The sequence below is a fragment of the Lissotriton vulgaris genome, chromosome 7 (genome assembly GCF_964263255.1).
Source record: "Lissotriton vulgaris chromosome 7, aLisVul1.2, whole genome shotgun sequence".
Lineage (NCBI taxonomy): Eukaryota > Metazoa > Chordata > Amphibia > Caudata > Salamandridae > Lissotriton > Lissotriton vulgaris.
Genome location: NC_141695.1, coordinates 194370254 through 194386829, shown reverse-complemented (window position 1 = coordinate 194386829; position 16576 = coordinate 194370254). Strand labels below are relative to the sequence as shown.

Genomic DNA, 16576 nt, shown 5'->3' with positions numbered 1-16576 from the left:
GAGCACTACTCTGATAGTTTATCGTGTGGTATTTTAAAAAAAATTCGTGTAAAATATATAAAACATTTTTTAGGAATTTTGCCTTGACCCAAGTTAAATAAGGTCTCATTTTGACTGCTTATGTCTTTTGATTAATTCAAGCAAGTTATACTTTCTTGCTGAAGTTGTTTCTTTTTGATAAATGAGTTGCTTGTGAGGATTGTTGGTGTATAGGAGTGAGTCAGTGTGTGGATTATATTACACACTTCATGCTTTTATTTCATATAAAGTGTAACTAAATACAAAGGATAGGTGCTTGATTACATGTGCACTTTCTTTTTAAATGGAATACCCCTGTTAAAAACAATATCAGATTTTGTCTCTACAACATAACATAAATACATAATGTAATTATTACCGACCGAGAATCGAAAAATATTGCTTTTTGTGCCATACATTTTTGTCATTTGAATAACTGTTTAGATCTCTGGAGAAACTTAATCCTGATGACATGGCATCAGTTATAGGTGTTGTTCATTTAAAAGAAAACCGTTTTAGACTACAGTTTGCATCCCTGTCAATTTGGGAAGTCACTTACAATTGTGAAAAAAAGCGTTGCACACAATTGAATTATAGAGGTGTACTTTTAAAGGTATCACTTGCCCTAGCCTGCATATATTTTCTACCGGAGGGTCTAATCATGCAGTGAATTTAACATTTAGATTACATCTTTATTTAAGTAACTTCAGTTAGGAAAACACTATATACAAATGTTTGCAGCATATTGCTAATCTAGTATCAGGAAAGCAATCGATATTTGGATTGTGATGCATTTTTAACAGTTTCTATCCACGTTGAATTATTAAATATAGGCTCCCTAAAGGAAGTAAATATGCTTCAAGGCCATATCACTTTGTGAATGGTCCCACTGGGATGTTTCCTTTGAGCTGGGGCCCTGCCTGTGACTTCCTGACTTTGTGAGCCAAAAAGCATCAGATGGGATAGAACGTTAGGTCTTTTGAGTACAGCTTTTATTTGAAACCTGGAGGAGATAAGAGGGTCAGCTTTGGGAGATGCTTAGAAATGGAACGTGAAAAAAGAAAGATACCATTTAACATTTCTGTGCCCAATAGGAATTTGGGATACTTTTTATCTCTGGAACAGAAGAGCCTTGTTCCAAAAATGGTTTGGAGGACAAAGTTTCAGAATTTAGTTTGATTGTCTTTGGGGGGGGCGGGTCTGTGGCAACCACAGACTAGGTTGCATTCTTTAAATTGCCTCGCCTAATCTACTCCAGGCAGAGATCTGACCAGAAAAGGAGTAGGGGGGGGGGGGAAGAGGATACACTGGGTTCGACCTCTTCTACAAGTAACTTAATCCAAAAACAGAGTACTATCAAGACCATGGAGAGTAACTCTCCACTATAAAAGAAAAAACTGAGTTTTCCTTGTAAACCCTCACCCACCAGGGTTACCCCTGGGTGGCGTGGTTCATCATAGGGTCCATCCAGATCCGCTACGGATCGGGGCGTGCTGCGACCTACGAGTTGCGTGGGATCACTATTTCCTTTTTCAATGATAAAGGATGATGTTTAATGAGAAGGGAGTAGGGGGGGGGTGGGTGGTTATAGTCAAAAAGTGCCTGGCTGGTAGGTATACCACATTTTATTCATACCTCTAGCTGGTATGGTTAAAAGGATAGAGGGACATTTAGAAAAAAAGTAGGCTATGATACTAATTTCCTAAAGGTCAACATGTTTCAAGCCGTATCCCAAATTAGGCTTTTCTTTAGTACCAAGGAATTCAGTTCCCTGCTTCCACCCCTATTGTTTCTTCATTCTATGCACACTATTTGCATGCCAAAATGTTGTGACGATGATGACAGAATAACATCCTAATTACATGCAGGGTCCCATTCATGTCTTATTGTCTCTTTTCTGATAACCACGCAAGATGGTGAGCTTGAATGGCCAATATTGCTACTTTGTGGAATAATCTGAGCTTCATCACAGACCCCAAACAGGTAGTGAAGTGGTGTAACTTTGACACTTCAAGAGAAGCACATTGGTGACAATCTCAGCACAAGGAGATGAGCTGGAAGTAAGTTCAGACAGAACCAGAAAATAAGGTAGAACAGTAAAGCTTTATGACTGCTACCTTCGAGGAGGCACCAACTCTATTTCCTGTGGAGTCACAGATGGTACCAAGTCTGTGGCGTCTGGCACCTAACAATGGTTGCAAAGCCTATTATCTGAAAGACATAGTTACAGGTCATTGAGGAGTGATCCTCAATGACTTGTAAATTGTAAATTGATACTTGTATAGCGCACCACTCACCCGCAAGGGGTCTCAATGCGCTTGTACGAATACCGCTGTGGAACCCATCCTGGCTTTTCCTGTGAGGCGTCCACTCCTGGGCACCCCCAAGGTAGAGGCCAGGCATCCTTAGCATTGTGGGGGCTGTTGTGGAGATTAAGCAAGCTATTGGCCAGAGGAACTCCATGATTGGAATAGGCACCGAGGCGAGAATTATCAGGTCCGTGGAATTTTGAGCCCAAGACCCGCCGAGGCTGGGAATTGAACCCTGGTCCCGGGCTAGACCTCTGCATCAGGGTCTGCCGCTCTAATCATTGAGCCACACTTCTCCACTTGTGTGTAAGTGTCTGAAACAAATACTAATTCCCTCTGCCTTTCATTAGAAAGGAAAAAGTGTTTACAATTGATCCGTTCATGAAACCTGCGTACAAACCTTGAGCTCCTTATTTTGCTTTGCTGAATCAGCATGGCTTATGATCACCCAACATCAACATACACAGCACTAGAGGAGACTACACTTCATCTACAGCTCATCTAGAGACTGACAGCAATTGGGTGGGACTTGGGCCGAGAATCTATATCGTTTTTCTCAACAGGTGAAACACTAACATACAATATCAACTAAGGTTACCCGATTCAAAAAGGGAAGAAGTAGGAAAGGAAAACAATCGTCCCTTTCAGAAGACAAAGTGTAAGGCAGAGGGGATACAAAAACAGAGCTTACCAAGAAAACAGCCAATCATTTTCTGGTTGCTAACAGAATTGATGACCTACAAACCAAAGTGGTGGACAATGCACATGATAAAGCTAAACTAGGACTTCATGTCCAGACCTGAAATACAGTACAACCTCTACTACCAGCGAAATAGAAACATGATGAAAAGTGATCACTTTAAAGCTGTATTAGATTCAGAGGAATTCCAGAACCTCGTATTTGCATTGTTTAATATTATGTCTGGTGACAAGTTGTGGCATTGCTGAGCACAGATTTGTTTTGGGCAGATGGTTGAGGAGTTTTGTTAAGAGCTCAGTGTGAAATATGATGCAGTAGACTACATGAGATATCAATGCTGCTCTTGTCTGCTCTACTTATGGGAAATTTCAGCAGGTGAGGTCTCACTGGCGAAAGGACATTACAAGATTCCCAGGACCGCAATGTTTGGGGAGTTAAGGGGAGCTTGGAGTAGAATATAGCAACAAACGTCCTTACATTCAGCACACTGGATGGTTGTCTTTCAGGGTGTGATGACAGTTGAAGTATAGCAAATTGAAATGTATGCCTTTCAGAAACAGGATATCAGCCTTGCTGCTCCATTCATACAGAGTTGTCTTTCATCTAATATGTATTCCAGGATGTGGTGGTATTGACTTAGATTTAAATTTGAAGTGGATTTGATTGGAGTGCATACTTGAATATCCACATTATGTTGCTCTAGGAGTTATCCCAATGGGTGCTTGTAAATATTAAAAAAGCCGGTCAAATAAGTCCTCATGTGATGCTTTATATAACAACTTGTGAGCTAAAAGAAATAGAAAATGATGTGCATGCATAAATGGGAACGAGTAACCCAAGCTTCAGAACCTGAGACACTGACCAATGAGGGCATGATGGAGAGAAGTCCGGTTAAGCATCATTCATCTACTCAGGAAGTGACACCACTATATTTCCCATCCTCCATCTGCACAGGACATGGCATCCCTGGATTCTCAACAGAACTTTCTTTTTTAAAACGCCAATAAAAATGACTTTGTTCCTCATTATCTGTCTGCACAGGAAGGGAGATCACTGGATTACCCTTCATCCATCTGCACAGGAAGTAACATCTCTGGGTTCTCACCCCAAGAAGTTGTTAAAATGCTAAAGGAGAGGACTTAATTTCTCCTCATCCATTCCACAGGACATGACATACCTAGATTCTTCATCATCCATCTGCACAAGAAGTGACATCAGTGGTGTCCCACCAAAATGTGACATCACTGGACGTCCCATTATCCATCTGCACAGGAAGTGGCGTCACTGGTAAACCACTAAAACCAAATTTAAAAGAAGCCAAGCAAGAGGACTTAATTTAACAGGAAGTTGCATCACTGGATTGCTCATCACCCATCTGCACAGGAAGTGACATCATTGGTTTCTCACCAAGACGTCTCTAAAAGAAGAAGCTGTCATGCACTCACCTGATCCCAACCGTGGAGATAACACTGGAGCCAATGCTAGACCTCCTATCCATCCAGAGGTTGATGCAGGTCAGAGAACCGAAACCTTAGATCCCATACTGTTCTGTGTAAGGGAAGGGAGTTATGATGAAAAAAGGAAAAGAGAGACTTGCAGTACTGGATCTGCTCAGTAGCTGTGCGACACAACATAACAGGATTTGTCTCTTCTGAAACCTTCTTCATTTGTGAGGTAGATGTGCACCGGCTCAGAACCTCTGGCTTTGTGATGATGCAATGCACTGGAAATAACACAAGGAGGCAATTACCATCAGTACACTAACAGGTGTCTACATACAATGAGCACCACCAGAACCACCAAAAGAAACTTCATCCACAACCAAATCAGAACCACCCAAAGGAACTTCATCCACAACAAAATCCTCGCCAACTCCGCCAATTCCAAGGAGCTGTTCAGCGTCATCCAGGAATTCACCAACCCACGCAGTGAAGCCACAGACATCACCCCCTCCCAAGACCTCTGCAACAAGCTCGGAACTTACTTCCACCACAAGATCAAAACTTTCTATAACAACTTCATAAACCATCCTCCAGACACCGCAGCCTCCCTCCACCCCTCTCGGACAACAACCAACCAACCATCTCCAGCTGGACACCCCTCACGACTGAGGACACCGCCTGAGCCATGAAAGGCATCCACTCAGGGGCTCCCACTGACCCCTGCCCTCCTCACATCTACCACAGAACCGCGGCCGCCATCGCACCCGAACTGAAACACACCACCAACACCACCTTCGAAACAGGCACCTTCCCGGACGTCTGGAAACGTGCAGAAATCAGGCCCCTTCTCAAGAAGCCAACAGCGGACCCCACTTACCTCAAAAAACTACCAGCCCATCTCGCTCCTCCCCTTTGCAGACAAAGTCGCAGAGCAACTCGTCAACCGAAAACTAACACCGTTCATTGAACACAACTCAATCTTCGACCCGTCCCAATCCGGATTCCGAAGAAATCACAGCACGGAGACTGCCCTACTTACCGCCAAATACAACATGCGCACCCGCTTGGATCGAGGACACTAAGCAGCCTTCATCCAACTCGACCTATCAGCAGCATTCAACACCGTGTCTCACCGCACACTAGTCACCAGACTACACGACTCCGGCATACAACGAACAGCCCTGGACTGGATCCGATCGTTCCTTACCGGAAGAAGCCAGAAAAAAAGGCTACCTCCCTTCTTCTCCGACCCCACGAAAACCACATGCGGACTCCCATAAGGATCATCACTGAGCCCGACCTTCTTCAACATCTACATGGCCCCCCTAGCAACCATCCTACAAAAACATAGCCTCAGCATCGTATCCTACGCTGACGACACCCAGCTTATCCTCTCCCTCACTGAGACCCCACCACCGCCAAACCCAATTTCCATAAAGGAATGCAAGAAGTCGCTGACTGGATGACAAACAGCTGCCTGAAACTCAACGCAGAGAAGACCGAAGTCCTCGTCCTTGGAACCACCCCTTCAGCATGCGACAACACCTGGTGGCCGACCACCCTTGGCAGCCTACCCACTCCCGCAGACCACGCCAAGAACCAGGGTATCATCTTTAACTCATCACTCACCATGAACCGACAGGCCAACGCAGTCACATCCAGCTTCAGCACCCTCTGCATACTCCACAAGACCTTCAAATGGATCCCCCCGGAGTCAAGGAAGACAGTCACCCACGTACTCATCACCAGCAGAATGGACTATGAAAACGCATTCTACACCGGCATCAACAAGTACCTACTTTGCAAACTCCAGACTCATCCTTGGCATCGTTCGACAAGAACACATCATCAACATCTCCGAAGACTCCACTGGCTCCTCGTAGAGAAAAGAATCACCTTCAGAATCCTCACCCCGCCTACAAATGCCTACACCACAACAGAGCCGAATACCTCAATGACAGTCAAATTCCACGTACCCAAAAAAAGCCTCCGTTCCTCCAACCTCGCACTAGCCGAAACCCCACACATCCACAGAGCCAGAGCAGGCGGAAGATCCTTTTCCCACATCGCAGCATAGACCTGGCATCTTGAAAACGGCACTGACCTTTTAGTTCTTGTTGCTATTGGACTTCTGACAACTTTAGGATGCAGATTTGAGGGGTATGTTCTTTTAATAATTCTTTTCATCATTATTTTATTTTAGGCTACACTTTCGGGGGGCATATTTGTTTTAAGGTGTTGTGTAGTTTTAAAGTGTCCATACCTTTATCTTGATCGCGCCCGGTCCTCTGCAGCTGAGTGCTGTTTGCGCGGAGGGCAGGGTGATCCTTAGGCAGTTTCCGGTTGGGGAGCTAGAAGGAACATCAATTCCCGGCAGGCGCGGTGGTGAGTTGCCTAACTATACTACCACCACAAAATCCGCATGAAACGGACGTGCAGCGGGCGCGCCAAAGGCTAGCCTGTCTGCTCCCGTCCGCGTCCGACCAGGGCCAGGGGCCATACACCCTGCACCTTTTATCATGTGCAGGCACGATAAGTATAGGTACTCTAGAGCGACTTTATTGAATATCGCTGACTGTCTTCCAAGCATGTTAAAGTTAACGCATTGTGTTCAAGCCTTGCCAGACATTATCCAGGGTCCCTGTTCATGTCTAAACTGTAATTGGTGTAGTAATACACCTCGTAGTTCGGCACTTGTTAACCCTACTGATAATGAGCTCCATATTAAATGCATCTATTTTAATGCCAGATCAATACCAAAGCATTCAGTAGAAATCTGGGATCTACTAAAGGAAACACAACCTGATCTTGCATTTATCACAGAAACGTGGCTGGACCCCAAGCATAGCCCTGACAATGCCACTGCCCTGCCTACAGGCTATAAAATTTTGAAACAGGATAGAGGGGTCAGAAGAGGAGGAGGACTGGCCATGCTTTTGAAGGATTGCTATACCTGTCTTCAAGAGCCTGTGACCCAGCTAGGGAAACATGAGATACTAGCTTTTGAAATTCAGCGGAACTTACAATCTTTTCGGTGGAGCAATTCTCTGTAGCCCTCCTGGCTGCAAGGCAGACTTTAGTACTCGGCTACTTACCCAGCTGTTCCCCACATGTTTGAAATACAAAAGTTACCTAGTTATAGGTGATTTTAATGTCCATTTTGAGGAAATAAATGACTGTTCCACTAAGCACCTTAGTAGCAAAATGGAGATTTTGCAGTTAAAACAATGGGTAGGTGAACCCATCCATATCGCTGGGCATACTCTGGTCTTGGTCTTTTCTAACGTAGAATCGATTATTATAAATGAAATCAGATCCCTACTTTGGACCGACCACTCTCTGGTTACTTTCTCTCTGAGTTTCTTAAAGAAGCCCTCTCGTTATCAAATTCCGATAGGAGTGAAGAGGGTGTGGAGGCAGGTTACTCCAGAGAAATTTGAGCAGCATTTTAACCTCAGGGACTGCGATGAGCCCGAACCAATAGTAGGAGGGTTGAGTGCAGATTATCTCCAGGATGAAATTTTAAATGCCCTCAACTTCTGTGCCCCCCAAACCAGAAGTAAATACCAGGTTAGGATCAAATCAGAAAAATGGTACTCCTTGGATCTTAAGATCCTGAAAAGAAAATGTAAAATTCTTGAACATAAATGGAGGACGTCTAAAACAGACATAGACAGTCATTCAAGGGGGAAATGAAAAGCTACAACATGGCAATAAAAACGCAAGAAAGACCTATTTTTCTAATTGTGTGGCTACGAATAGCGGCTCGTCAAAGGAATTATTTAAAATTGTGAAAGAGCTTTGCAATCCAGCCAGTATGTTGCAAACCCTGGCTCCGTCGCAAGAGTGCTGCGAGGCGATCAGGTTCTTTTTGAATAAGATTGAGGGGATTTATACCTCCCATGACGAGCAGCCACTTGGCGATCTAAAACAGGAGTTCTTTCATACCAAACCAGATACACCGGTCCACCTTGATAGCTTCAGTCTGTTTACCGAGCAAGAGGTGCAAAAAATCATGATGGAAGTTAAATCTGGATCTCCATCAGACCCTTGTCCCCATTATATTTTTTCTCTAATTGCTCCAATTATCTGTCCTCTTGCTACCCAAGTCCTCAATCAATCATTGTGCACCGCTGTGTTTCCAGAGACCTGGAAGAACTCTACAGTAATTCCCCTGCTAAAAAAGGCAGGTACCGATGTCCAAAATCCAGGGAACTAACGCCCGATATCGCAATTGCCCCATTTGTCCAAAGTAATGGAGAAATTAGTGAATAGACAGTTGATGCAGTACCTTGAAGCCAATGAACTTCTGGGTATCTCCCAGACTGGATTCAGAACAGCAGTACTGATACGACACTCTTAGCAGTATTGGATAATATCAGATATATGACTGATCAGGGTAAAGCTGTTGCGCTGATATTATTGGACCGGTCTGCAGCGTTCGATACTGTTTCACACAATCTTTTGCTAAAACCTCTATTCACTAAGGGCATCCGTTCCAAAGCTCTGCACTGGCTCCACTCATTTTTTACCAACAGAGAGCAAACCATACAGCTGGGTACTTTTTTTTATTTTTCCACGCCATCTACCATCAATTATGGTGTACCGCAGGGTGCATCGTTGAGTCCCACCTTGTTTAATATTTTTGTGTTCTCTTTGGCAGGGATATGTTGAAAGTGGGGCATTAGCATATGCTCCTACACAGATGTTACCCAGCGGGTGGTTGCCTTAGATGGACAAGAGGACTTAAGGACTAGACTTATTAGCTGCCTTAGGGAAATGGCAGCTTGGATGTCGGACCACTGTCTTAAATTAAACGCAGAAAAGTCGGAAATTCTATTGTTTGGGGGTGCTCATCAAGATTGGAATTCAACTTGGTGGCCTTCTACCTTGGGTAAACCTCCCTCACCCAAACTAGTGGCAAAAAATCTGGGAATTCTCGTGGATAACACGCTTACCATACAGATTTATGTTCATGTGCTCTTCACTACCCGAAAAATGCTAAAGAGGGCATTCCAGTGGATTCCGCTGGAATGTAGAAAGACCCTGGTTCAGGCACTGCTTAGCAGGCTGGACTATGGGAATGCTCTTTTTGCTGGTATGGCGGACTACCTATTTTCCAGACTCCAGTTAGTCCAAAATGCTGCAGCTAAAGCGGTATGCAATGTGAAGAAGTAAAGATCCGCCTCAGAATACATGAATACACTACACTGGCTCCCTATGAGACAGAGGGCCATGTTTAAATTACTATGCCATACCCACACAGCCCTGTATCTTGCCGGACCGAAAATCCTCCAAGGCAGAGTGAAGTTTTATCTTCCTAATCGGAATCTGCGATCGTGCCATCTGGCCAAGGCAACCTCTAAGTGTATTAAAAAGTCTAGATTAGGGGGCCGCTCTTTTTCGTATTTGGCGGCAAAATCCTGGAATGAACTCCCAGTAGAACTTCGGCTTATGAATTGACACCAACTATTCAGGAAAAAGCTGTAGACACATCTGTTTCCTAAAGTCTGATAAGTTATAGAATCTCCCCACAATCTGTATCCTTCATTTGTAATGGGCAGTCTGTTAGTGCCTTGATATCCAGTCAGATGATTGTTGCGCTTTATAAATAAATAAAACATGGAACGAGCTATCAGCAGACCTTACACGCACCCCCTTCCTGAACACCTGAATACCTTCAGAAAGACCCTCAAGACTTGGCTCTTCGGCTAAGCAAACCCCCCCCCCCCCCCCCCCCACTCAGCACCTTGAGACCCCCACGGGTGAGTAGCATGCTTACTATTGCCCCCCTGATTGAGCATCCATTAATTTCAGTGACATAGACTTACTGGTTTTATTAGCAGTGCAGCATGAGAGCAGAATAACTAAAATCACCGATCTGTTGTGTGCATGGCTGAAGGTAAGTGATGCCATTCTCGAAAGCATAATTTATTGGCCAATAACTCTAGTTCGGCAGCTGAGTAACATTTCTCTGTTGGCAATCATCTTTTGATTAAAAAAAGGGAAATGGGTGCATGTGTTGCGTTGTACTATCAGGTTGCAAATATATACCATTCATATTGTAGTGTAGTTCCTAGTTTCCCACTAGGCCCTGCGCATTGGAATAACATAAACAGTAGTATCGACGTGGAACTGCGGATATTCCAGGCCTCCACTGACTATGCTAAACTTAATTGGGTGTGTTACCAACTAGCTCAGAGGTCACTGGAAACTTTCTTCTCTGCATGGGAAGTGATCAGCTTCCCTGGCACAGACAAGAAGGGATTCAGCTTTCCAACAACCGTGCAACATGACAACTTTGCTCCTCAGATCAAGAGTCAATCTCTAGGGTCGTGTGAAACAATAGACAGGTATTTCACTCAGTCAGATTAGTGCAGTTTACTTTCACGATATGTAGAGAATAGAGAGACGGGCGTTTGTCAATAAAAGGTTAACATTTATTGAACAGTCTTTCTTCTCGTACAAGAGAAATGTATTGCCACAATTGCAAGACTTGTTATTATAAAAAGTACGTACAGTAAGATAAGGATTGCGAAATGATACTGTAAAAGCATTGATATGGTTTCTTAGCCATACAATGGTTTAAAAGTAATAAAACATATATACAGTCATATATACATTAGGCTAACATACTCAACTGGTGCTTCTAACTACGCCTACCCCAGTGTGCCTGACCTAAGCCTAACACGTGGAAGGGGAGTAAGTAAGTAGCTTTAAGTTAAGTTGGTTTTGCCAAGGTTTGCTTCAAGAATTCTCGTCTAAGGGTTTAGTCAACACCATACCTCTGAATAGAATGATGGAAGTCTGGTATTTCCTTCAGGGGGCACTCAATATCCCAGTCACCCGCGAGGGCAGACCGGAAACGCTGGAGCTGGATTTCTCTGCAGGAGAAAGGCAGCGGCTCTCTTCTCAGCGCGTCGGGAGGAGGAGGGGGGACAGCGTCCGCGGCAGCTGGAATCTGCTGGGCTCTTCGCAGAGGGACGGCTGTTCAGCTCCTAAGCATACCGCACCATCGTTCGCGCTTTAGCAGCGATAATGGTATCAGTAGCTTCACCACCAAGGGACAGCAGCAGCAGTGTACTGCCTGCAGCAGCAATGGGATGCACGACAGGGTGCACGACAGCATACAACAGCACGACAGCTTATTGCTTAAGGCAACGTTGGTAATATTTATACCTGACAGGTGCCGGGTTTGACGCAAGTTTGCTGGACATAAGACGTCAATTAAAGATGTCACTAGGAAGTGATAGCTATCAGTTGCTCATTAGAGTTCCATTACTAATCAAAACACAGCAAGCGGGGATTTCCAGGTTTGCTGAGTTTTTATCTTGTTGAAGAACTCGGAGTGTTAATCTAGGAATATCAGATAGTGACTTCTGCTCTGTCATTGCACTAATTGGTTGCAAAGGAAGTGGCAGAGAACTATGCTGGAATGTGGCTCTGTTCGTGTGAGGCCAGAGATGACTTTCTGAAAATCGCACTCGAACGGTTAGGCCAGTATAGGGAATAAATGGATTTATAGCCGAATAGGGGCATAAGGTCACAGTATCGATCAGGAACCTAGATAAACACGCAACACCCACTCCACGTATTCATGTCCATCAAATTACTAAAACTAGAGCAATTAGATGCATGTGTAACATTGCCCACCCCAAAATACATAAATGCATTTGAAATAGGCGTATTTGTAATACATGAAATGTAGGTACTGTACGTTTTTTGAAGCATAGAAATCATTCCAAAAATTATTGCATATGAAATCAATGAACGATTATGCAAAAGAATTACACATGAAGTATCTCTGACAGAAGAAGGGCGAGATAAATCATCACATAAATGCATTGTAATAACATGTGCTAGAGGCTGATGTAATGTTGTTATGTCTCTAGATGTGTTTAGAAATAGAAGTGTGAAGCTTCTGTTCTCTAAGAATAGTTTTTACGTTAAGCAAAAAATTGTTCGTGCCAAAAAAAAAAGAGTGAATATTAAAAATGTCCAATTCAAAAGAATTATTGCTTGACGTGGAAATAGAGTTCCAAAGCTTTTTGCAGTTTTTGTTGATCAAAACTGAAGACCGAATTCAGAGTTCATGGGAACGCTGTGAGTCGGAAAGCTTCTCCAAAGTTATTGTTTCTGTACGGGTGAGAACATCGTATCCGACAGGCTCTCAAAGAATTGGTCTACAAAATCAGGTGACAGTTCAACCAAATTCGATAGCGCTGTAACTTGGCAGGTGTGAGAATGATTGCTGTCATCGTAGTCAGGAGCAGCAATGCTCACAGAAGGTCGTACCTGGGTGATGCTGCTTTTGTCGCTTGCTCCACTGTTACCACCTAGTCGTAGCACAGGAGTCTCAACGAATGCCGTCATCAGGATTGGTAGCCGCTGGGGACAACACAATGCGTGAGCCGTTATTATACTGAGCAAAGTATCGACGTCCATTGGTACTGCTGATGGAAGTGAAAGACAGATGTCCAACACGCACTCATCTCCGCATAGCATACATCGTAGTACCGGTGAGATACAGTTCTGCCATATAGGTCTGAATGAAAGGAACCAGGTCATGTTTAGATCTCTCAGCCTGGCCAATCCAAGGACGTTAGTTATCCTGTCCCGGTAGCGCATTGCTTGGATTGTCTCTTCCATTCCCATGGGAGCTATGTCTGAGTTTCGGCTTGCCATAACGAAGCAGGAGGGTCAAAAATAAAATCCCTGCTACAAGTCCCAAAAATAATGGTATGCCGCCAAAAACAGAGTAAACAAAATTAGGAACGATTCCCAAAATTGCCTGGAAGGGTGTTAGAAGTCCCGTAAAGACTGTCTTAAATATGCCTGGGATGCTTGTGGCACTAGACATGTTAAGAAGTTGGCTGAGCACTTGTACGAAATGCACGGGGCAATTTGTTGATAAAAGGTCATGAACTTCAGTAGCTGTCCTTGCAACTAGAAGATCATACGTCTCTTTTGATGACGTTATAGGCACTGTTGTCTGTAAAAGTACAGATTTCATTTTGCTTAATGTATCAATTCGTATAGAATAGAGATTCAGACGAGGCCAGATGGGAGTCACTGTGTCTGCAGGCCCACTCGGAAACAATGCTTGCATACAGCATTTGACCATGGATGTTATGCTTACTAGATAATTTTTCCCTGGCACAAGGCCACAACATCTGTGATCCGTTCTAAGAATGTAACTCCCGTTTGAAAGTTGCATAAAGAAGGGCTCTATCTGAGTTGCAGGTGTGACTAGCTGGTGGCATGAAAGGTTGTTAGAATTTCCATCACATGCTCCGTGTAAATTAATACCCTGACACAAAAGTATACCGCTTAGTGAATGTTTACAGTTGTCACCACTAAGAAATACATTTTTGTCGCTGTCACTATAGCAAGAATGTGTGTATGGTAATTTCCATTCAGATTTTACATATCCTTTACCCAATTGTTCATACTGGCCAGCAGGTATGTACTCAAGGCACTTTTTAAATTGGAAAGTTGTTATCGGAATTGTGATAATTCCGTGTATTATCCATTCAATGACAGGACTCTCTGACATTGTCAATGGTAATCTCTCGAGTTTTTCGATGCTCAGGATTGTATAGTCTGCTCCTTTCTGTGCCAAACTGATCTGTTTATCAGTAAGGTTAAAAATGGAAAATAATGACGTTGTGTTGATTAAACGCCAAGGCACATAGCCTGAATGAAGATTTTGCAGCGTCCAGCCTAATTCTATAATAGAACGTAATTGCGACTTGCCATGTTGTAACATTAGCAAGTATCTGTCTATCACATCAAAGGCAGAGGATACAATATTGTCCAATGAATATATTCTGGAAGACAGAGTCATTAACCCATTGTCTACCACAGAAAGTGATTTTTCTAAATTAATACGATCAATTTCTCGTATTTTTTCAGCAGTTTCAATTTGTTTGACTTTCCAAGCCTCGTTGTAAGCAGCATAGATACTGGTCGCTATGAAACGCTTTTGACGCTGTTTGCGAGGTCCAAGAATGAAATCGCGCAAATCAGCACCATCTTTTAGTAAAGACAAGTGTTGCTTAATTTCAGCCAGTGTGGATGTTGTTAGCCATTCAAAGCAGAGTTTCCCTACACTGTATGTTGTCATTATCCCTGGATGTTGTCTCTGGGAGTATCTCGAGTCTAATCTGGTCATTTTTAACCCCTGTTTTATTCAGGAATCTATCTTGACAGCTGTTTGTGTCAGTAGGCCAGATTAACCACTTTTTCCAATCAGGATGTGTTCTGTTAAAATGTAAAATTTTTGACACGTCTAACTCAATATCTGCAGTTACATTTTCTGGTATTGGCTTTGGAATAGACGGTGTTTTAAGGTCTTTGATCTTAGCTAGGCCAAGACAAGATGTTTGGTGTATTGTGTCATTTAAAAACAACATTTGTTCTGGTATCATGCAGGTTCTAAATAGTGCTTCAATGCCTTGCACCTGCCAATCTTTTGTACCCCAAATTGTTTTCGTTTCAATATTATTTTTCCAATAATCAAAACCAAATGTCATCATTTTGTCATAAAATGCTTCTGAATATATCAATTTTGAATTTGTCAGCATTGTTTTCATTCCTGTTTTATCTAACAGTTTGTAATAAAACGTTTCTGCATTACTGGTGTTAAAACCTGAGAAGTATTTGAATTTCTCAAAAAATGCTTTAGAACTGCTTTTAGGTGGTGTAGAACAATGTTCCCATTGATTATACATAAAAACATTCCTAGGCTGTGCAGATTTATGCAAGTAATGATCACCATAGTGTGTGTAACAGAATAACTGCTCATAACTAGATGAACCTTGTAAATAATCATGATCTGTGAATCTAGCTGACATTACTAAATCAGACATCATGTCATTAATACTGTTAAAGTCCCAATCATCAGAGAATGTACTAGGTGTTACAAAGTCACTTAAGGAAACCTTCAGTTGATGAGGATACTTCAGGATTTTGACCGGACCATATATCTCATAGTCTGTTTTCTCCCATACTACCCCACCAGGTATTGGAATTGCTGTGACATTTACTGTTGACAGTTCTCTTTTCTTCACGAGGGATGATCTGTGTGGTTTCAGGACTAGGTTGATGTTCTGACTTGCTGTGTCCATCGTAATATACTTTCCCTCAATGAATTTTCCCAAACACAGTACCATGATGAGCCAAAGCAGGAGGAAAAATACACCTAGACCGAACCTTTGGTGTTTCTGGCATCACTTCGGGGTCGTTTTGATCTTCAGAGAAGTTGTCGAAGTTGATGAAATAACCAGAGGCAGTTCTGTCAATTGATGGGATTGTTCTTTCAATCTGTCTCTCCGTAGCACTTTCTGATGCCACATTAGTGTAGACTGGTGTTGTTTTTTGACGAACTGTTTCAATCTGTGTTTCAAGAGGCACAAGTTCCATGGCATTATTGCATAGTCCTTCATTGTGCACTGCAGGCTGATCGAATGTGATTAGTCTTTCAGTTTGAACCTCTTGGATTGTTGCAAGTTTGGGTATTCTGTTGTTTCTTGGGAGTCCACTGGGCCTACTGTTGATTATAGGCCACATGCTTGTGGTTTTACCAGGTCGATGGACACGACTCTGTTCTCCTTTTTACCAGCAAGGGGCGGTAGCACAACTGATCTTGTTCCGGTGACTGCCAAGACAGGTACTGCTTTTCTGTAAGAAGGCCCAAATTCCTTCTTAACCGCGATCTTTTCTCTGACTAGATCCCCAATCTTTGGAATCCAGACAGGCCTTGCTGGGGCTGTTGCTGGTGGTGCCTCGTCAGTGGTATCTGGCTGTTGCTTTAACTTTATGTTGCTTAAGGATTTTCTTGTTTCATTCAGTTCCTGTAAAATAGCCAAACGATCTTTGATGTCAAAGTTTGTTGTTTTTTCTTGTACCACTGACATTTGACTATCGAGGTCCTGAATGTTCATTCTAATTCCGAACAATAGTTCGTATGGGCTGAAACCTTTTAGAGAATTTCTTGGCAAATTATTAAGACTAGTCTGGACACTTATTAAATGTTTGACCCACCCAGTGCCTGAACCTAATACCTTCGCTGGTATAGATTGCTTTATGTCACGGTTTTTTCTTTC

The 16576-nt window shown here is 43.1% G+C and overlaps 1 protein-coding gene across 1 annotated transcript in view; it reads left to right on the top strand.

Moving 5' to 3' along the window:
- LOC147701169 (claudin domain-containing protein 2-like) overlaps positions 1-16576 on the top strand; it is a 135486-nt gene that overhangs the window by 98228 nt on the left and 20682 nt on the right. The window lies entirely within an intron of this gene.